This window comes from Apus apus, chromosome 5 (assembly GCF_020740795.1).
Source record: "Apus apus isolate bApuApu2 chromosome 5, bApuApu2.pri.cur, whole genome shotgun sequence".
NCBI lineage: Eukaryota > Metazoa > Chordata > Aves > Apodiformes > Apodidae > Apus > Apus apus.
Genome location: NC_067286.1, coordinates 46,419,242 through 46,441,460, shown reverse-complemented (window position 1 = coordinate 46,441,460; position 22,219 = coordinate 46,419,242). Strand labels below are relative to the sequence as shown.

The 22,219-nt window shown below is 37.1% G+C and overlaps 1 long non-coding RNA gene across 2 annotated transcripts in view; it reads left to right on the top strand.

The window, feature by feature from the left end:
• The window catches only part of LOC127385104 (uncharacterized), an 80,884-nt gene extending 61,320 nt beyond the window's left edge, over positions 1-19,564 (top strand). The window contains exons 2-3 of one of the 2 annotated variants that reach the window (XR_007889590.1): positions 16,221-18,844; positions 19,295-19,564. This is a non-coding gene — a long non-coding RNA (uncharacterized LOC127385104). Of the gene's footprint in view, positions 1-16,220; positions 19,275-19,294 lie in introns of those variants that run through there. The other variant, XR_007889591.1, reaches the window with a different exon arrangement.
• The last annotated feature ends 2,655 nt before the right edge of the window (positions 19,565-22,219 follow it).

Below are 22,219 nucleotides of genomic sequence, written 5' to 3'. Positions count from 1 at the left end.
ATGTCAGGGGATGTGTGCTGTCAGTATGTGTGCATTTTAGTACTAACTAGAGACTGCAGTGTTTATTGAAGTCCTGGAAAGGGAAATAAATTTCTTTAAGGAATAGATATCATGTAGGTAATATTTACCTGAATCAATGATGCTGTAAGTAATGGGAAAGTCTCATTTTCATTCTTTGAGGTATTTCTGACACTGGCTTATCTGATACAGACACCTAGACAAGGGAAAATGCCCAAAGATCATAACTTAGCTTGGCAGAAACTCTCAAGCAATCTAAACAGGTCTAGATTTAAATTCTGATGGCATTAGAAGGTGCCAGTGCTAGACCACTGAATCATTTGACTCTCACTCTATACTTTATCACTTACGGTTAATAGGTTAATGAGCACCAGGTACAGAAATTAATTTGATTCCTCACTGCATTGATGCTGATGCCCTAGTTACCTTTTGGCAATAGTTCCATGAATTGGGAGGACAGAATTTTGCTTATCTTTGAAACACAGTGCACCATGGCCTTTGGGCAGTTATATGTTAGAATTACATCTGAATGCAGGAAACTAAGCAAGACTATCAAGTTTTTAATTCCTCTGTCTTGGAGCATGTTTAAACTTATATATAATGGTAAATGCTTTCTTAAATAAGGAAGCCCTTGCTAATCTGTTCTGTAATGAAGATGACAAATTTTAATGAATGGTGTGATTTTCCTCTCTCCAAATGTGTTATAAAAAATGCTCTATTTTTATGATTCACCAAGCTGTACTGGAATCAAAGACACTGAACATCTTAATATGTTTGTTGTTTTTTGGGGGTTTTTTATTATTTTTTTTTTCGTTTGGTTTTGGTTTTTTTGCTTTTTTTTTTTTCCCCCACTCTACTTTTCCAAGTTTCAGCAGGTAGAAATTTGGTAAACTTTCATAAACTATTGTGTGTTCTAGTAGAAGTGACTTTGACATGCTTTTTTCTCTCAGTTTTGTCTCATTTGTATTTGTATTCCAGACCCTAAATAGGTAAGTAGACTCTAAATTCTCATACACAGGAGTAACAGCTATAATAGCTCTTCTTACATGGTATAAACCTTTAGCCTAATATTCCTCATGTCTGTGGAAGTTCTGTAGAATGTCATATTTGAATTATGTCATCCTTTAGTCATCATATATGCATGGATGCTCTCTGCAAAATATTATTCTTAGTACAATATTTAATAGAACACACAAGAAGGGTTTATTACTACTATAAGAGGTGTTTATAACTACTGTTTATGTTAAGTAATCTTAATTTCTTTCTTGAAACCCTGTCTCATCAGATGTCTTTGGTTAGACCACTTACTGGAATTGGAAGCATCCGACAACTTTGTGGATATATATACTTTTTTTGCTCTAATCTTAAATCTTTAATTTAACAACAAACAGTTGCCTTCCTTATTGAAACTCTAGGGCCACACTGCGTATGCAAACTTCTGTGTCACTGTTCATGGCTGCTGTGGACCCCACATGCCTGAAAACATACCTATTATCCTCTGGTGTAAAAAGTACCACATAGGATGTGCAGAAGTATCCCTCCAGGAAGAAAAAAAAAGTCAGTATTTTCCATTTTGAAAATGGAAGATAACTTTCTTTTCCCTGAATATTTTGCACACACATGCTGAGGTGTGTTTACAGCAGTCAAAATATTCAGACCTAATTTACACTCAGTTTGGAGCAGCTAATAAATGATCAGACAGGAAGCTCTACCCTGCTGTCACAAGAATGTGTAGTTTGCGTGACTTAATCTAGAGAGCTCTTTTTTGCCTAAAGGCAACAAGGTAGTTTTCACACTGATATTAGTATACAGTGAGGTTTAAATAGTTTGTTTGAACCTTCCCTACATGCCACTTAGCTGCTCTGTGAACAGAGCTTAGAGTCTTGGTAGGTGCCATTTATTTGTTTTCTCTTACACTTTTATGAATGAAACAAAATTATTTCAACCTGAAAAACAAACAAAAACCAAAACCAAATAAATAATAATAATAGTAATAATAAAACAACAAAAAAAATTAACAGAAAAAAACAAACTTGATCCTGACTTCTTTGTGAATCACTTGGCCTTTTTGTAGCTTAGTATCCTTCAGTTTATAGCACTGGCATATTTACCATTAAATTACCCATTTCACATTAGCAATGCAGTTATGACCTCTTCCCATCCCAGAGGAAACAGATATTATTTCTTTCACACATTTTAGTTCTCAAGAGTCCGAAATTTTATATCCTTTTACTGAAAAAATAAATATATTTAGCAGAGTCTTATAATTTTTCTATTTTCTTTGAGAGCTTTGTGAAAAACAATTTTGGGTTAGAGACAGGAACAAGAAGCCTGTCCGTCAGAAATTATAGTCTCTTCAGATGAGACGCAGATCTTACCAAGGGCATATTCCTTTTGGCTTGTTTCTTGGGGATGAGATGAAACAAGCCATGTTGCTTCAGGCAGATGAAAGCTGGAAAGGAGATGGTAGTTGGTTCTGACCCCAGTTCCTGCTTGTCAAAAATGTGTGATTTTTTTCTTGATTTAAATACTTTACAAAGTGCAGAGGGGGACGAGTGAAAAATGGAGGAAGAAAGTAAAAAAAAAACAAAAAACAAAACATTTTCTGACAAGTCAGCTATCAAGTCTCATAATGAGAATGACTATTATGATATGATACAAATCTTGCAATGTTGAATGGAAATATACCCTTTGCTGAGAGTGTCCAATTTGTTTTAAAGACACTCAAAAAAATCTCTACAGGAAACAGATTAATACTGCAATTTTAAGACAGTATTATTTTAACAGGAACTTCATTCTTCAACATTGACAAAACCTGAATACTACCTTAAGGAGCAAGTTAATAAAAAATAAAATATGATATGTGTATCTCATCTGGGTCTCCTTTTAATTTAAAAAGGGAGAGTGTTCAGAGTTATTGCAGGATGGGCAACATTTTTTTTCAGAGAGAGTTCTGACAGATGACAAACCTCAGGACCAGATCCCAAGCGTATTGCATTGTCACTGTTCTCTATTAATATTCAACAGTCCTTATTAAATTAGATGCATCAACCTCAGCTGGTATCTGAACTACAACTCTTACAAGTAACTGAGGAAGAAAGTTATTTGTTCTTAATATAGTTCCCCCCGGGAGAGATTCAGGTTAGTGTTTAATCATCTTTATGTCTTTAGGGTGCAGGCTTGCCATCTCTGCTTGAACAAAGCTTCTGCTGAAATCACTAGCATTAACCTTGTAACTTAAGAAATAGCATGGTTGTTATATTTAACATTTGTATCTTGAAAATATGTACAAATTGTCATGCTAACAGGATGAACAAAATCTTTTATCCTGGGAGAAATTTCCTTCTCCCCCAGAATCTCAGGGCTGTATGACATCTTTGTCTCTTGTCAGTTTATGGCCTGTATCTTATCCTCTGTATATATCCAGGTGAAATCATTATGAAGTAGGGATATTAGAAATGTTTGGCTAGAACCAGAGTCTGCAATTGTATTGCTGCCTGTTAGAGGTGTGAATAACAACTTTGCCCGAATGCAAGCACTACTAAGAAATTTTGTTAGCTGAGCATATCCATCTGTAGTTCCAGCGTGTTCTGTTCTATGATCTCCTACAAGTTCTTCTGGTATGTTGCTTTGTTTATATATCTACCTGAAAGGAATTTGGTGGAAAAACTTAGTAAATAGTTAAACACTGGCAGTCAGAGAAGGAAATACCAATGGGGCTAAAATAGAATATCTACATACCCATCACCAATAAATAATCTAATTTTTTAGTGTGTGTATGACTCACTTAAATTGTATAATATGTTTCACAAAACTAAGTCTCATTAATATTACTGAATTATATCTTCAGCAGGTAGATTATGTCTTCTTAGAGGTACCAATTGATTTTGATAAATCAAGCAGCATGTTCTATGCCAGTAGCTTCCCTGGCTTTGGCTCACAACAAGAGGCTTTCAAGCTATGCTAAGCCTTGGAAATGTTGCAAACATTTGCTTTTGATATGACTACTTTTAAACATAATTTATGAAAAATAGTTAGTATCACAAGTCAGTGGCTTTAGCAGAAGCTCTGTTTGCTTTCTGAAAGCCATATCAGAAAAATAGGTGATTAATTTGCTGAAAGAGTAGTTCTAGTGGATATTTAAAAATTTCTGCAAGACAACTAGCGCATTCAGTTGACTGATCCTGAAAATCAGTTCAGACTTCAGATCTGAATCTGAAACTGAATCTGAGCATCCAGTCACTTGAGGGGAAAAAAAAATAAAAGCTGTATGTAATCATATATTAGCCAGAAATCCTTCTATTTAAGAAGGACTTAAACACAATGTTGTAGTAAAATGAGTAAGCACTATGGATCTAAATAAATGTGTAGATTTGAGCGTTAGTCTGAAAAAAAAGAAATCAAAATTTCTAGGAAGAAAACGTACATTTTTCAGAAAAGTTTTGATTCTCTAAAACTTTGCTTAATCTCATATTTTGATCAAAATATTATTAAAATAACCTCTAGGGAGGCTCTTGGATCTGAGTTTGAAGTCAATTTGTGGACCATTGTTGTTACTTTAATCATCCGTATTTCATGGACTCTATGTTCTCCATGTTCCCTGGAAATGTAGGAAGTGCTCAGGTAGGTTTAATCTTAAAAAAAACCAAACCAAAACAAAAAACTAACAAAAAAAAACTAACAAAAAAAAACTAACAAAAAAACACAAACCAAACCAAAACCAACAACAAAAACAACAACAACAACAAAAACTAACAAAAAACCCACCCACACAAAAAAACCCAAAACAAACAAGAAAGCTAACAATCAAACAAACCCCAACAAAAAAACCCAGATATTTTTAAACAATACAAACATGGCAAGTTATTTTTCCCAGTTTTAAGTCTATTTATCTATGTTATATGCATTGCTTAATAACAACATGCTGTTGCCTCAGCCATCTGTCTATGGAAAATGAGACATCAGAGCTTGTGTACTACAGCCTTGAACAGACGTTATCTGATGGAAAGAAGAGTTCCAGGCTGTCTGGTAAAAATGTGCAATAGTTAGTCAACAATAATGATTCTTTCTAATCATGGTTCCTCCACCTATTAGCTACTACTAAGTTGCACCATCATGGTACAACTTAGTTAACTCCAGAATTAAAAGATCTATGTTGATATACAAAGCTAGGTGAACATACCTACTAGCATACCTACTAGAAGCTCTTCCAACTCCTGTGTAATTGCATTTTACCACTGTAAAGCAACACAGAACAGCAATGGCTCTCAAAGGGAGATGTGTGCCTTGGTAAGATACTACTGAGCAGAAAAGCACTGCCTGAACACAGGCCAGAGAGGAGGCTGGAGAGGTGAGGTCCAGACCAGAACTAGGTCAGCCAGCACAGCTAGATCTCTGTAATGGCCACAAAGGTAGCTGTGGAAGGATAAAGGAGAGTATTGGTGCTCACTGTGGAGAATAAGGTGGCAGGGAAATCCAGATGCAGTGTTTTTCATGCTTACTTTCCCCATTAAAAAAGTCTTTAAAAAGTTTAAGGGTTGCTGTGCTATACTCTCTGTGTGTAGAAAAGAATACAGGGAAAAAGAGTAGTTATCTCACGTGGGATGGAAGTGATCTGCTGTGTTGCTTGAATCCTTTACCTCTGTGTAAATACAGTGTGCTACACCTAGACAGATTTCTTTTGCCTAACTAAAAAAAGTGATTCTGCACTTCTGTAAACACTTTGGCAGATGCTGTCAGTGATGTGATCAAGGTCTTTTCCCCTCTTAAAAGAGTAAGTCTGAACATAACAACTACATTGTTGAGAAGGGACTGAAGCTACTGTTATTTTCCTGCTATATATATTTTAGGTAGAAGAGTAGGTTTATGAGAGGGTGAAAAATACTAAAGACATTTTGTAGTACCATTAATGGGTATTTTAATGTTACTTTGCTTCCATTACATTTCTTTAGGTCTCCTATTTTGGACCCAAACTAGTCTAGGCACTGTAAAAATTTTTCAAAGGGATTAAGTGAACTAGGTATCATTGTTCCTCTCCAGCTTTTCAGCTGCACTTCCAGCTAACCAACCCTATATGGTACATAGGTTTTTGCAGCAGAACAAAGCTGCTTTTGTAACAGTGCAATGCTGTACAGCCAGGCACTACTAAAAATAAACCTGGGTCTGCTTTCCCAGCCATGCATGTGCTGTGTGACCTAGTGCTGGCTCAGGGTGCCACTACATGGGCAACTGTGGCACAAACATCTTCATTATATTCCATCTGCTCCTTAAACCTAGGTTGCAGGCATCTGTACTCACACTACTGAGCAAAAATATACTTAAAACACTGGAGAAAGGGAGGAAAAAAAATAATAAAAAAAATAAATATCTAGTTTATGAAAGTAAAAATGCTGGTTAACAATACAGAAAACAGTGACAACAATTCTGGTAACTAAAATCAGGACCAGGTTATTTTTGTATATTTCCACTGGAGATTAGTGGGAGTGAGCACACCCTCAGCAAGTTTGCAGACAGCACCAAGCTGTGTGGTGCAGTTGACATGCCTGAAGGGTGAGATGCCATCTAGAGGGACCTGGACAAATGCAAGAAGCAGACCCACGTGAACCTCTTGAGGTTTGGTAAGGCCAAGAGCAAGGTTCTGCATGTGGATTGGTGCAATGCCCATCATCAATGCAGGCTGGGATATGAAGGGGTTGATAAATGCCTGCAGAGAATAAGAGGATTGGTTGATGAAAAGCTTAACATGAGCTGGCAATGTGCACTTGCAGCCCAGAAAGTGAACCATATCCTGGAGTGGTGAGGCATTGAAACAGGCTGCCCAGAGAGATGGTAGAAACAACTGTCCCTGTGGCTGTTGAAAAAAAGGGTAGGCATGGTGCTTTGGGAGTTGGTTAAGTAGTGACTGGGGTGTAGGACTGATGGTTGGACTTGATGATCTTGAAGGGCTTTTCCAGCCTTAATGATTCTATGAAAAGAAGTGTGGCCAGCAGGTTGAGGGAAGTGATTCTGCCCATCCGCTCTGGTGAGACCTCACCTGGAGTACTATGTGCAGCTCTGGAATCACAGAAAGGACATGAACCTGTTGGAGCAGGTTGAGAGGAGAGCCACAACAAAGATCAGAAGGCTGCAGCACCTCTCCTGTGAAGAAAGGCTGAGAGAGTTAGGGTTGTTTGGCCTGAATATGAGAAGGCTCTGGGAAGACCTTATAACTACCATACAATGCTATAAGGATGTATGTAAGAAAGATGGGGACAGAATTTTTAGCAGGACCTGTTGCAATAGGACAAGTGGTGTAATGGTTGTAAACTGAAACAGGGTAGATTTTAGACTAGATATAAGGAAAAAGTAATTACAGTGAGGGTGGTGAAACAGTGGAACAGGTTGCCCAGGGAAGTGGCAGATGCCTCGTCCCTGGAAACATTCCAGGTCAGGTTGGATGCAACATGTTTTAGCTGAAGATGTCCTTACACATTGCAGAGGTTTTGGACTAGATGACCTTTAAAAGCCTCTTCCAAGCCAAACTATGTTACGATTCTATAACAAATGCAGAGACAATAGTCTCGCATTTTAACTTATACACATTGATTTTGGCACTAGTGGGCTTGCATTAACTTTCTTAGCCATTCCACTGTCAACAAACTATAAAACTATTGAAGAGCTAACATTTTGGGTGTTAGATAATGGCCTATACAAATTCTAAAAGATTAGAGTACAGTAATGAAGATTGAAGTCTCCTACAGTATTAAAACTCAGAACACCAAATTCCCTTTCCCATGTGATTTTTTTTTCACAAAGCCTAATTAATCTATTCCCACAGAATCTATTCCCACCATTCCACTATGTCCTTGAGTCAGGGTTAAGATTGAGGCCTATAGGATGAAAAATAAAGGATTGAGCTTTATAGTTGTAATATCATAGGTTTTATAAACCTTTACGTTAACTTTGTTTTCATAAAAGAGTATGTTGTGTGTAGCTAATGAGAAAGATTTCTAAGGAATGAACATCTCCTATATCCTCTTTCTCGATGTTTCTTCACTTTGAATTGTTTGTTCATTTTCTGGAAGATCAGTTATTCCCTCTTTCTGAAGCATTTTTTATTTGTTACTCAAAATGGTGTTTCTGTTGAGGAAAATCAGTCCAAAAAACCAAGCTTCTTAATACCATTGCTTCCTGAATTCCAAATCACACTTTAAGAAAATGCATAAAAGAACAGAGACATACAAGGCTTTTCTAAACCACGGCTATGGAAAGGATTTCATGCTTTTTCAACAATTATATGTTAATCCTAATTCTAATCCTATAATGCTTCTGTATAGCTAAACAGCTAACCTACTTCAGACATGGTTAACCAAGCAGGATCATCTTATCTCAGGAAAGGATTTATAGACTAAAGAAAATAAAAATTGCATGCAATCAAAATTACATTCTATCTGTTCATGTGTCTGCCTTATGCATTTTTCTGTCTTTTTTCCAATGTTTTTGGAGTATCACTAAACTGAGTGATTAAAAAAAAATCAAAAGTTAATTATGCTCATGTTTTATCATCTAACAAAACTGCTTGCGAAGATAAGAAGGTACAGGTAGTTTTCATCCATGCACAACAAGGTTGGATAGTTGTTTTTTTTTTCCCTCAAACATCTAATGCATTTGGACAATTTTAGAGTCAGAGCACTGGATAACAGAGCAAAAATATGGACGGTAAGATTTATTATGGCAAATCTTATTTCCAGTGTTGGTTGTTTCTCCTTAAAGTGCTGAAAGTCTTTTTACTCAATATTCCTAAAGGAAAAGCTTAGCTGTGCTTTGGACTATGTTCTATACTCATAAAACATAGAGTTAAACTGATCGTCAAGGAGCTAAAGAATTTTTTATGCTATACCTAAACTGTATTTTAACAAACGTAAAATACCCTGATATACCAGGATATTTATACCTGTAATATACTCAGTGTAAAATACACTGGTCTCAAGGTTCTTCATAACCTGGGTTCAGACTGAGGTAATGAGCATACCAAGAAAAAAGCGTGCTTGTTTTTCTGTGATATAGAGGTCTTTCAAACTTTCTTATACTGATTTTTGCCTAGATGCCAGTATCAGGGCAATAAGACAATTTTGATTTTTCTGGGGAAGGCTCAAGGCACCTATAACAGTGAGTGGCACCAGTGGGTGTTTATGGTTGGTACTGGTCAACGTGGATAAGCGAACCTGTGCTTTGTGAGCTCATGAAGCTTTTAAAATGCTTTCAGTACAGGTCATCTCAGGGCTAATGTAGATTAAGCATTACATGCCTGAAGAGGACATTACTCAATTTAGGCACTCTGTATTCAAAATTATGATCCTAAAGTATCTAGTGCTGAGAACTGCAAATACTCTACATATTAAAATTAAATTTTGAGCAAAGCTGCTTAATTGTCAGACTGCCGAAGTGTCTCAGCTCCACTGACATCAAGATTCTAATATGCCTCATGAATTCTCTGTGGAGCCAGAAGACTCAATCTGATAGATATAGATTTTAAACTAGCTCTTGCCCTCAACATATGCCTGAGAAAAATAACCAGGATCATTCAAATAAAAATAAGAAAAAAAGTAATACTTTTATATTGTTTTCAGTATTTATTTTTTTTTTCCTGTAGCCTGGTAGCCTGTATCACTACCAGGCAGTGGTGATAATTCAATAATTAAGTTTTGGCTTTCCTTAGTATGTTGGGAATCAAAGAATTCGTCAAGAAGCAGCCTATGCTTTCCAAAAGAAGGCTGTGCCCTTGCCTCATCATGATGCGTTAGGATCGAGTAAGAAGGAATACTAAACTCATAGATTATAGAGGCAGAGACTGAGCATGGTGGATTGACCTTGGCTGGTTGCCAGGTGCCCACCAAACCACTGCATCCCTCACCCTGCATCAACAACACAGAGGGAGAAAAATGCAATGAAAAGCTCATAGGTTGGAATAAGGACAGGGATATCACTTTCCAGTTACTGTCATGGGCAAAACAGACTTGGCTTTGGGAAATTAATTTAATTTATTGCCAATGAAAACCAGAGTAGGTTAATGAGAAGTAAGAACAAATTTAAAAACACCTTTTTCCTTCCCAGGCTCAACTTCACTCCTGAATTCTCTTTCTCCTTCCCTCAAGAGGTGAAAGGTGATGGGGAATGGGTATTGTTGTCAGTTCATCACACATTATTTCTGTTGCTTCTTCCTCCTCAGAGGGAGGACTCCTCATACTCTTCCCCTGCTCCAATGTGTGGTCCCTGTCACATGAAGTAGTCCTTCACAAATTTCTCCAGTGTGGGTCTTTGCCATTCACTGTAGCTCTTCATGAACTGCTCCAGCGTGGGTCCTTCCCACAAGGTGCAGTCCTTCAGAGATGGACAGCTGCAGCATGGGTCCATCCTCTGTGGAGCCACAAGTCCTGCTAGTAAATGCTCCAGCATAGGTTCCTCTCTGCAGAGAGTCACAGGTCCTGGCAGGAGTCTACTCTAGTGTAGGCTTTCCACTTAGTCACAGCCTCCTTCAGGAAAAGCCACCTGCTTCAGCGTGGGGGTCCTTCATGGGCTGTACATGGATATCTGTCCCATTGTTAACCTCCATGGGCTGCATAGGGACAGCGTGCCTCAAACTGGTCTTCACTGTAGACTGCAGGGGGATTTCTGTTCTGGTGCCTAGAGTACCTCCTCCCCCTCGTTCTTCACTGACCTGGGTGTCTGCAAGATGTCTCTCTCACATATTCTCACTTCTCTCCTCAAGCTGCTTTGCACAGTGTTTTTTTTTACCCCTTTGTAAACACGATGTCACAGAGGAGCTATCACCATTGCTGATGGGCTCAGCTTTGGCCTGTGGTGGGACTCTGTTAGGGCTGGCTGGCAGTGGATGTCAGACACAGGGCCAGATTATGGCATCTTTTTTTCTCACTGAAACCATCCTTGCAGCCCCCATTCTACCAAAACCTTGACAAATAAACCCAAGACAATGAGCAAGAATTAAAAACGGGTAAAAAAGGCCCTAAATGTCAGGTCAATAAGGAGACAAGGAAGTGTCATTTGATTTACTTTGTGTCTTACAACCACAATCTAAAAAAAAATTTATTACTTTCTTTGTTATTTAAATGGTGCATAATGATTCTGCAAGTGAAATGTGTGGTTTTGGGGTATGTACCTTGTTTCAGAAAATAATCAGACTAACTATAACATTGGCATATTTTTGTCATTATTAATATTTAACATTTCATTATTAATATTAATATTTTTAGCCTAAAAAAAAAAAAAGGCAGCAATATAATTGCCACAATGAGTCATAGTTTTACTGTCTGGATAAAGAACACATCATAGCAAGACTGAGCAGGGTGTTAGAAACCAGCCAGGAAAAGGGAAGAATCACTAGGACAAATTTTAGCTACAATGCCATGTACTTTTTCAAATAACCAGAACTCCCTCCTGATCAAGTGATTCAGGTAGAAGATCACAGAAACACTCAAGCATTAGATACCACTTATAACATTCCTAAGAGACAGTTACTGAAGCTGTGTAGGAGGTTTACATGATAGAAAAGATGTTTTCCACATATATACAGTCTGATAACTGAGCTCATCAAAGTTGAAGTAGATTGTAAATAAACTGAAGTGAAATATTTTGAGCATTGACTTTTTTTTTTTTGGCAGAAAATGAAATCCTTGACTCTGAAAGTTTTGTGAATTTAAGTCAGCTTCACTAGATTATTACGTATTATTAAGTATTTATGAATATAAAAATTTAAAATGTTTAAATGTAACACTTTCTAATGAATTGTTTTGTTTTCTAGACTTGAAAAGAAATTTTTAAAAATCCCTACCACTTTATCTTGTAAACTCTTAACAGTTATTTGGACTTCTGTAAACGGTCAAAACTGAAGTAATATTTTGCTTTCACCACTGAACAAAACCTTTTTTCCATTCTTCTAGAATTGCCCTCCCCCTCCTGAGTAAAGGCAATTATTGCAGCTATTCTAAGTGTACTTGTAGGATTTGGAACAGTCCTTTGAACTTTTATTGTGAAAAAAACATGATCAAATGAGGTGCTAGAGGAGGAGGCTAGAATCTATTGTGTGCCACTAAGATATGGGTAATTCCTATTTCAAGGCAATCCTTACTTATCTAATTGTTGTTCTGCACTTGCATATTTGTCGACATCAAGGAGACAAGTCAGGAGAGGAACAATCTTTAAATTTCAAGGCTATAGAGGTTGCAAAGCTATCTCAGATTAGCTATTAACTCTGAGCTGGAGCTATGCCTTTGCTAAGAGAAAAGCAGCAGCGCAAGTCACTGAGCTGGTTTACTAATTCTTCCCTGACTTCACTGGATTTACATGGGAAAGATGCTGGTCTCTAAAGTTAGAGCTTTGTAAGAGAAAAGTAACTGGTATTTTATATGCTGATACCTGTATAACTTTTGATACATGCTACAAAAATTACTGTTTGAGCAGCAACTAAGGATTAGTCACCTGTTAACTTGCTGCTAGTTACACAGGCTTCAGATTGCTTGCTGATAAGATTTTGAAGTGTCTCGGGAGAAGGAAAAAAAAAAAAAAAAAGGTGGGAGATTATAATTATTTTCTAGTTCTGGAAATCCACAGGGCCACAAAACAAATCTTACAGCTATGCTAAAAAAAGCTGAAACTTACCTTTAACACAGACTTCAAGTATACTTTGCTGGCGGTTATGAACAATTGTAATCACTAATTAACTTAACTATGCAGATAAAAAGCTGTTTTGTCAACACAGCGAGTTTCACTGAGGAGTGGAGAAAACAGGGTGGATCATCACATGCAGCTCAAAAAAGTTTTAGTTGGTGTGGGATAAAGCTCTGCTTGTCTATACTGGCAAAATGCTTGTAGTATAGATACCTGATAAATCACACATGAAAGAAAATGATAAGAGGGAATGTTTGTGTACACACACTGAAGGGCAGATCTGTGAATGTTGCATTGAAAGTAGTATTTATATTTTTTGGATGAGTAACAGAGTGAGAGAGTTTATGGAGAGAAAAAAAAAATTGTTTACTTCGCTTTCAGTTAAAGGTAATTCATGGTATTATAATATTACTTGCTTTCTTCATAATATTTGTCATATTTTTCATGGACAGTGAAATATTTTCTTCACTCTGAAATTACAATGTACCATCTCTTTGTAAACTGACTGGGAACTGAGAGAATTATGCAAACTTTGCAGTCACTGACGCTTGAGTTTTACACGATGTAATAGTTTCAAAGAAAGAAAATAATTACACTGTGTTTCAAGAGAAAGAGTAGGTTTATATTAGAATGATGCATAATTTTGCTTCCATGTAGTTTTTTCTTACCATATTTATGAAGTTTCAAAATAAATGTGATGGGCAAGGAACAAAAGAGGTGAGTGTTGTTAATATTTCCATAACAGTTGTTAGGTTGTGAGAGGGTAGGCTGGCATAATTTAGGGGCTGAGAGAGTGATAGAAGATGCAATTTACATCACTTTATTTTCCTTTAAACTTATTTACACATCAGATCTGAGCAGGGATGAAGGGTTACTTTGTCAGGTAAAATCTGTTTTGCAGCCTTTTATCCCAAAACTATCATTCATAATTTTGTTTTTTCTTTTCCAATTTGAGCCTTTGTAGACTGTTTAGAGTATACAGTCACATGCCTCTTATGTTATTCAAGTTCTTAATATGACCTAGATATACAGAAGAAATAATAGAACACAATATTACTAACTAGAAAGATCAATGATGGTCTTATTTATATGCTATATCGTTGCCTGGGAAGAAAAAGTTCAGTTAAGGTAATAAATACACTACAATATAACATCTTGGTAACCCCAGGTTATACACAGTAAGGGTTATGGGTGAACCTGCAATGGAATATTGGGGAGGGGAATACCTAGATGTCAATTTAATATCAGCATATAATATTGCATTATATTGAAAGAAGAGGCATTATTCTTTTCACCTATGTGAGCATTTCAGTCTTTTTATAACTACTCTCATTATGGAGGTATTTACATATTTGCACGTTCTGTCTTTCTGTTTGGAAATACCTGAATGATGAGTGATCTGTTTAAAAAAGATCAAATATTTTTTTCCACATGCCTTATCTCTAACAGTTGATCATAAATGCTTTTGCATTTTATTTAACTTGAGATGTGCTGATCCCACTGGCTTATAGGAAATATTTAGCAGAGGAACCAGTTTCCTGTCTGTGGTGTGTATTTGAAGTTTTACAAATCTAGATGTTAGGGATGTGCAAACTGATTCGGGTGAAGTGGAACAAGTAGTTGTTGAAGTACTGCAGATAATTGTATTTTTCTCATTGTATATTTAGATAATTACATACCTGGAGGAATGACAAGGTTTCATTTCTCATCTAGGTTTTTAGCTTCTACTAGGACACGAGGTCTAATCTGTAATTTTTATGAAGCCATGGATAGGTATTCATTAGAACGAAAACTTAAGAATAGACATAGCCTGAACTCTGATTCAAAGCCTTGTAAAATAGATTTCAGTCTCTACATTGAGTTCAGTGGACCTTGGATTAAGCTTCAAGGTACTGAAGGTTTGGGAAATGCCATATGCACTTTTCATGGTTTAGGCCCAACACGACAACAGCCAAGTGGCTGCTCACTCAGTTCTCCCCTACACACATACTCTGGGAGGAAGAGGACAAAGCTCATGGGTATAAACAAAGGACAAGGAGGATTAAACAGACTCAACTTGGGGGAAAAAATAATAATTTAATTTTACATTAATCAAACACACACAGGACACAGCATAAAGAGCAGGGCTTAAATGCATTATGCCCACCCCTCCCTTCTTCCTGGGCCCAAATCACTTTGTTCCCGGTTTCTCTCCCTCCTTCCCCCCAGCAGCACAGAGGGACAGGGGATGGGGTTTAGAGTCAGTTCACAGGCTGGTGGTTCTTGCTGCTCCTTCCTCCTCAGGAAGAAGGATTCCTTACAGTCCTCCCTTGCTTCCCCATGGGGTCCCTCATATGCGAGAGCATCCTCCACTAACCTCTCCCTCATGAGTCCTTCCCATGAGGTCCAGAGCTGCTACAGGGGGAGCTTCTCACAGAATCAAGGACTGCTTAGGGAATAGCTACTTCCCCTGGTACCAGGGTCTTCCAAAGTTTTGCAATCAGAGTCCACAGGCAGCAAATCCACTGGCTGCAAAATCCAAGTCCACTGACCAAGTTCACCCCTCCTGGCACCTTCAGGGAATGTTCCACCACGTTACTTCACGAGTGCAGGGGGACAGCTGCCATCTTGCCACGGATTGCAGAGAAACTTCTGCTAGGGCACCTTCTTCCCTCTCCACCAACCACCTGCATAGCTCTGCCTCTCCCCAGCACCTTCTTTTTTCATTAAGTGCTCACTCTGCTCAGATCTCATCTCAGTTCTTTCTTATATTAATTGCAGAGGTGCATCTATTGTCCCTCTAATGGATCCTCGGCTGGTTTTGTAGCAGGGGGAGCTTCTCAGCTTCTTACCCGAGCCACTCCTGGGGCCCTTCCCCCACTACCAAAAAAACCCCACCAAAACAAACCAGCACAACACTGTTTAAAAAAGTCTTAATGAAGCTGTAACTTCAAAGCTTCCAAATTCTACTTTTGTCTTGGAAACATGTGCTGATATATCCTCAACTATACAGTCTCCAGTAATAGTTGCAGTGTCATAAACAAGGGGTTGTCTTAAGCTGCCCTCACAGTGTTCTGGGATAGTGACAGCTCAAATTTTATTATTATGGACTATTCATACCAGTGTATTATCAACTGTATCAAGTCTCAAAGGAATAGAGGAGGTCACTTTATCTGTTCCTTTGTTCACTGTATTTTAAAGATAATAAGCTCATCTTTTTTTAATTTGTTTATAAGACTTAGCCTACCTTAACATGGGAAGGTGTTAACCTAATGCTGTCAAAATCAAATTAGAAATTACTAATTCTTCATATTTTGACTTTTATATTCAAACCTATTTCTATTTCATATCAACCATATGTATTTTAAATAACATACCTCTTGTTGGTTTTTCCTTCTCTATGGGAATTTCTGGAAAATTGTACTATATGCATTGCTTGCACTGAATCTGTGTTAAAAATGTGCTGAAAAAAAGAGCAAACAAACATTCTTATCACTTTAGAATAGTGAAGATGATCACTATTCACCTTTAATTTCTCTTTTCAATATGTACTACTTCAGCAGAGTCCAGAGAAAAGACTGTGGGGAAACTCCAGCCACATCTGTGTTTGGTCCTGATGCAGGGCCCATGCCACCCACTGCACACCAGATGATCTCCTACCTTCCCAGAGCCTCTTCTCCTACTGAGATGCAGGAGACTGCCCTGGAAGGCCTCCAGTTCTCCATCAGCAGCTTTGCTCCCACAAGGTCACACCCCATCCCTGGAATGAGGTGATACTCTTCTGGTAGTGCAACACTGCTAGCTCTATAGGAACTTTACCAGAAGTGAAACAGAATGGAAAGGTACCTGGGATTTCTGAGCAAGGTAGTGCGACTCATTTTAACAGAGATTTGTAAATATTTTATTAAATCTATGTTCTCTATTATGTTGTGAATCCTGACAAGGAAGTTGCTACAGAAGTGAGTTTATTAGGAGCAAGAGCTGTATCCCTCTAAACTGAAGACATAAAGAGAAAAAAAAATAATAAAAAAAAATTCCACCACTCCCATTTCTGAATTTCAAAGAAATACAAAGAGGTTTCTCTTTCATTTGGATTTCTCTGTATTTGGTGTGGTTTTGATTCCCACTGATCAGATTTGGGACTGACTTTCCTGGCATCGTTTTCTATGCAGATTTTACTTAACTCTGACAGACTATATCAGACTAGGGAACAGAAATTTTAGAGGGTGCCAGCCTAGGAGATGGCAGAAGCAGAAGAGCTCTTGTGTACTAAACTGCCTAAATCTGAGGAAGAGACTTGTGAGATTTGCACCAAAGCATTTTTTGGGAAAGTCTCTAGATGCCTGGAGGATTTATCTTAGCTAACTTCACACATTAAAGAAAAAATATGGATTTTAGTTTCTTGATATCCCATTAAAGTGGAGATGAGTTCTCCCTAAGAGTCACTCAGGTTGCTGAAGATCTGAATTACCTTTTAGAAGTGACTTACTACTGCTGTTTGTTCACAGAGCTCGCCTAGGGTGGCTAGGCTCCTGCTTAAGCTCTTGAGGTTGCAGAGGGATGAATTTTGGTTTACTGTGTGCTACCACTTTGTAAATTAAGAATGCAGTAATCTTGTTAGAGGTGGAACTCAGGCACCCTGTCATTGTGCTAAGGCAGTCTCAGAGAGCAAGTCTCTGGCCTATCCTTATGCAGGCACTACCTAGCAGGTTTGGCTGGTTTTGACACATACATATTACACATAGCACAGCACCTAGATCCTGGCTGTGAATCCAGAGGTGCTTAATTTTGGTGCTTCCTTCCAAAGCAAGGAAGAAAGCCAGATTTCAAGTAGTCTCTTGTCCTCAGCCCTTCTTCACTGTTTTCTACCCTGCTAAGTAAGGTAGTTATTGTTAATTTCACTTTAATGCTCAAAAATACCGTCTTTATTTAGGTAAATGCATAAACATGTGATCTTCTGTTTGTAGACACCTAAGCAAGATCTGTGAATTTGAACAGTTTGGGAGCTGAAAGCTATTAATATCCATATTAAACTCTTCCTCGATCTGGAATGAAGTCACATTGCAACAGCAGAGGAGGGTTGTAAAGGACTGTTTCTCTGAACCATTGTGTCTTTTACATACCCATGAGGTCATATTTCCTCTCCTGTTCCACAACAGATTTTTAGCAATGAATGTGTGGCTTGGGGGCATCTGGGCTGCACTTTTTGCTTAGACAGAGGAGATGGAAGTAGCTGCTACAGTTGTCCCTAAAGTTTATTTCTGATGGCATCTTGAAGAACTGTTTTCTTAGCAAATCTGTATGAATGTCCATGGTAACAACGACAACAACAATAACAATAAAACAAACCCAAACCACAAATCTAGAAAAATGGTTCTGAAAATTGTCTTTGGTTTAGGGCAAGTAGTACCTCCTTTTCTAAAGACAAGGCCTTATCTTTTTTTGCTATTCACTCACACAGTTTATTAAGCTTATTTAAGTAGGAAGAAATTATTAGAAAGAAAACAGAGAATTCATTCAGTTCAGGCTTATTCATGCCTCACTGAACTATGAACTTACTGAGGTATACTAAAACATACAGTACTATAAATGCCCTCATTGTAAGTTGGACATAAATATTGTCTATAAATACTGGCTCCTGAATAATATACTTTCTTAAAAAGGTTCAAAGATGTACTGTATTTTAAACCTTAGTAATACCAATATCAATTGAGTTACAAACATCTGTTCAGAACATTTCTTTAGTCAGCCCTGCTTCTTTTACAAGCAAGAATCTGAAGAAAACATCAAGCTACAGCCATTACATCAGTTAAAGACTTTTCACACCTCTGTAAGGTACAAGTTTATACAAGCTTTCAAAAATCAATAAACTTTAAATGAAAGCCTGCCACCATTTTGTGCACAGAAGCATTTCCAAAATTCACTCACTGACAGTTAAAAAGAAAATGTCTGTGGCTAAGATTGTTTTTTTTTTAATTGTGTGTGTAAATGAAGTATTTTTTCAATCTATTCTTGATAGATTCCATCTGACTAAGAATGTAATATCATGGGTAATGCTATCACAAAACTAGTGACGGAAGACAACAAAAGTTTTGGTATCAGCAGAGAAAAGTTATTTTCAAAACATTCCTGGAGAAGTCTTATGAAACCTATGGAATTTAAACCTTTACAGTGAACGCTTAAGGTTAGTCACCATCTTACTTCAATTTCTCTGGCAAACTATGGGATAATTTTGGATAACCCTGCAACGGCACTTCTTTAAGTTTAGACATATGTATGAGTTATGGCATCACTTCATTTACAATAGGAATCAAGAAATAAAAGGGATCTTATTCATGTTAAGTAACATTCACATTCCTGGTATAGTAGTGTGCCTTTCTCAGAAATGACAGATGGATTGAGAGGACTGATGATGTATATTAGGTAGCGTTAAAAGGGACTCATGTATTATAATTACATTGTAATCCCTTATTTGTTGCAGTTCTCAGGAACTAACAAATTAATATGTTTTTCCACATTATGGATGCTTTTTGCTTCTTCATAGGACTTGAACATGTTTCCTATATATATATCTTGCTTTCTTTGGGTAATAGAATTCTATAATTTTTTTTACTTTATCTCTAAATTACTTCAGAGACAAGATCTCAGGAGAGATGTATTTTACTCTTCTTCGTGTGTTCAGGAGCTATGGCTAGATAAATTAAAATGTAAGTAAGAAGGTAAACTACTTCTAACTAAATCTCTGAAGCACTTGTGATTAATTCCCTGTAGCCAGGGTCTGGCGGCCGGAAGATCTCGTGCTGTACGGAAAGACAGGGCCCTCCCCCCCCCTCGGGACAGCCAATAGTGTATAGACTGTGATGTAAGCAAAACGGATGTGACGTTACTCAAGCTATATAATGCCATACCGCATGGCAATAAATGCCATTTTGCCATCCACCACATTGGTGCCTGTGTGCATATGGACCGAGCGACCAGGGGTTGGTCGCCGTGCCGTTCCTGAACCAGGTCGCCTTGCCTTTCCGAAGGCAACAATTCCCTACTACTTTTTTGTCCTAACATGAAACTCTTATCTGTGATTTTTCAACTTTTTTTTTTGTCATTATGAAGCTAACAAGGGCCATCAGTCATTTGTTGAGGATAGATGCCATCTTTTTCTATCATAAAGGAGCTTTCTAAATTTATGTTCTGACATTATATACAGTGAAGCCAATTTTATCCAAACTGTGTGCTTAACTGAATTACTGGAATGGGCTGCCCAGAGAGGCGGAGTCTCCTTCTCTGGATTCTTTCAAGACCCATCTAGATGTGTTCCTGTGTGACCTACTCTAGGTGGTCCTACTGTGGCAGAGGGGTTGGACTTGATCATCTCCAGAGGTCCCTTCCAACTCCTAACATTCTATGGTTCTATGAATCTATGATACTTCTTCAAAGCAAAAAGTATTGACTCATCCCTGCTATTCACCTGGAATGGTTTGAGACTCATTTGCTCAATCACAACAAGCCTGTGGTAATCCTGAAACCCAAAATTAGTTCTTTTTTTATGCCTGTGCAGTTCTGTTATTGTAGAGGTTAAAATTCAAGGGTGAAAACATGATAAAACTTAGCTTTGCCTTGACTAAAGTCTTGGTATAATGTTCTTTGTGAATCAAAAGGAAGCTTGCTTAGGTTAAATAAGAGTTTTTATTATTACATGCCAATAGATGAGTACCTGGGAAAAGCAACAACAAGGTTCAATGAACAGTTACTCTTCAGTCAGAGTACATGATGTACATAGATTTAGACAAGTGCCACTCTGATGCTGTCAAGTCTGAGATCAAGACAGGTATCAAGGTAATTCTAAGACACCAAATAGAGATGAGATTTATTTCCCAAATAGTCTTTTTTGCTTCCTTTGAAGATTCACTGTAGAGCATACGTGATACAAGGTTATTTGTAATCACTGCTTAATTGTTTGTGGTTTTTTAATCTTCAAGATGTTTGGTTAGATCTCAGATTTCAAAAATAAAGCTCCTTGCTATTCTGAAATTCTTTTAACTAAGAAAAATACTTAATTCCTGTAGCATTGTTTTTTTTTTTTTTAATTATTATTATTTTTATTTTGTTGTTGTTTGTTTTCTTTTCTTGTTTGTGCCTTCTAAAAGTTTTCTTTGGTATTCTTCTGAACATTTATTTTATTAATTTAGAAATGGTGGGGCTTTTGTTAACGCTTTGCTACTTACTTTACACAACTAATGATCTTACATGTTTTTTCTAACATCTTCACTTGTTGAATGGACAACAATATTGACTTCTCAGCAGTAAAATAAATCCTCTAGTTTATAAAACACATTTTGTGTACATTTTGTGTTTATAAAAATGTTCATGGAGAAGGTCAAATTCAAAGATATGATTCCAGGAATGGGCACTAAGTTTCTTTGTAGTATTTTTTTCAAAATTTGGCTCTCTAAGTATAGCAGAAGGAAACTGAGATATAAGTTGAGCAGTTGCTTGACATTGCTGCCATTTGTGTCCATTTTTATTTTGCTTTTGATATATATATTATTGTGAGAGAGTATACAGGAATGTATACTCATTAAGACAGTATTTTTAAGGGACTTGGTGAAAATACGTGTTTTGTTTATAATTGTAAATATTTGGATCAGTAACACAATGAGAACATTTGGATTTTATCCAGGCTCATTAGTCAAATGTTTGTTCATACCCACCTCTGTATTTGAAAAGGAACATTAAAACTTACTATAAGGGGTTTTATTTTTTGTAAACTAGTTAGGGATCCAATTGCATCAAGAGGATTAAAATTCTCAGCTCTATATTCAGCATGTTAGCAGGCTGCCCTGCTTTGAGCCAGAAGTTCGTGCTGATAGCTGAACTATATGTTTCATGTCATATTGGATGAGTCACCTTTTCTGTACATAGACAAAGCCTGAGAGTTTTATTAAAAGGACAGACAAAATCAGCAATAACTAGATTTCTGTTCCTTCTGTGAGGTGGGAGAAAATGGAAAATATAAGGAAAGAGTTACTCTAGGCCTACAGATCTATCTCCCTCATGCAGACTTCTGTCACTGGCTTTGTCTGAGCTGTTCCAAAACTTTTTCCAGAAAAGAAAAGATCTGCTCTTTTTACCAGTCATGTTTCCTCTGTCTGTTTTGGGATAACCAATTTTGGCAATGTGCCTGATGGAATCTTTTGGCTTAATATCTTCTGGGAACAGAAATGAAAGGTTTTATTGAGGAAAAAAGAATAATTATTTAATATATTTTCTGAAAGAAACACCTCCAGAAATCCTCTGTCCAGATTGCTGAAGAACCGTTAAAAATCACTGAAACACAGGTTATTTAACTAAAATGTACATTATTTTTTGTGTCAATAATGCTGATAATAGAAATCATTTTTAAGCAGAGCAAGTAAGTTAACTGCACAAGTGAACCATATTTTGTTCTATAAATTCAGAGGTTTTTGCTTAAGCACTATTTTTTAAATTTTGTGCTTACCTATGATTAGTTTAGTTTTCAAATACTACCTTTATTCAGAACTAGAAATACCAAATACACTGT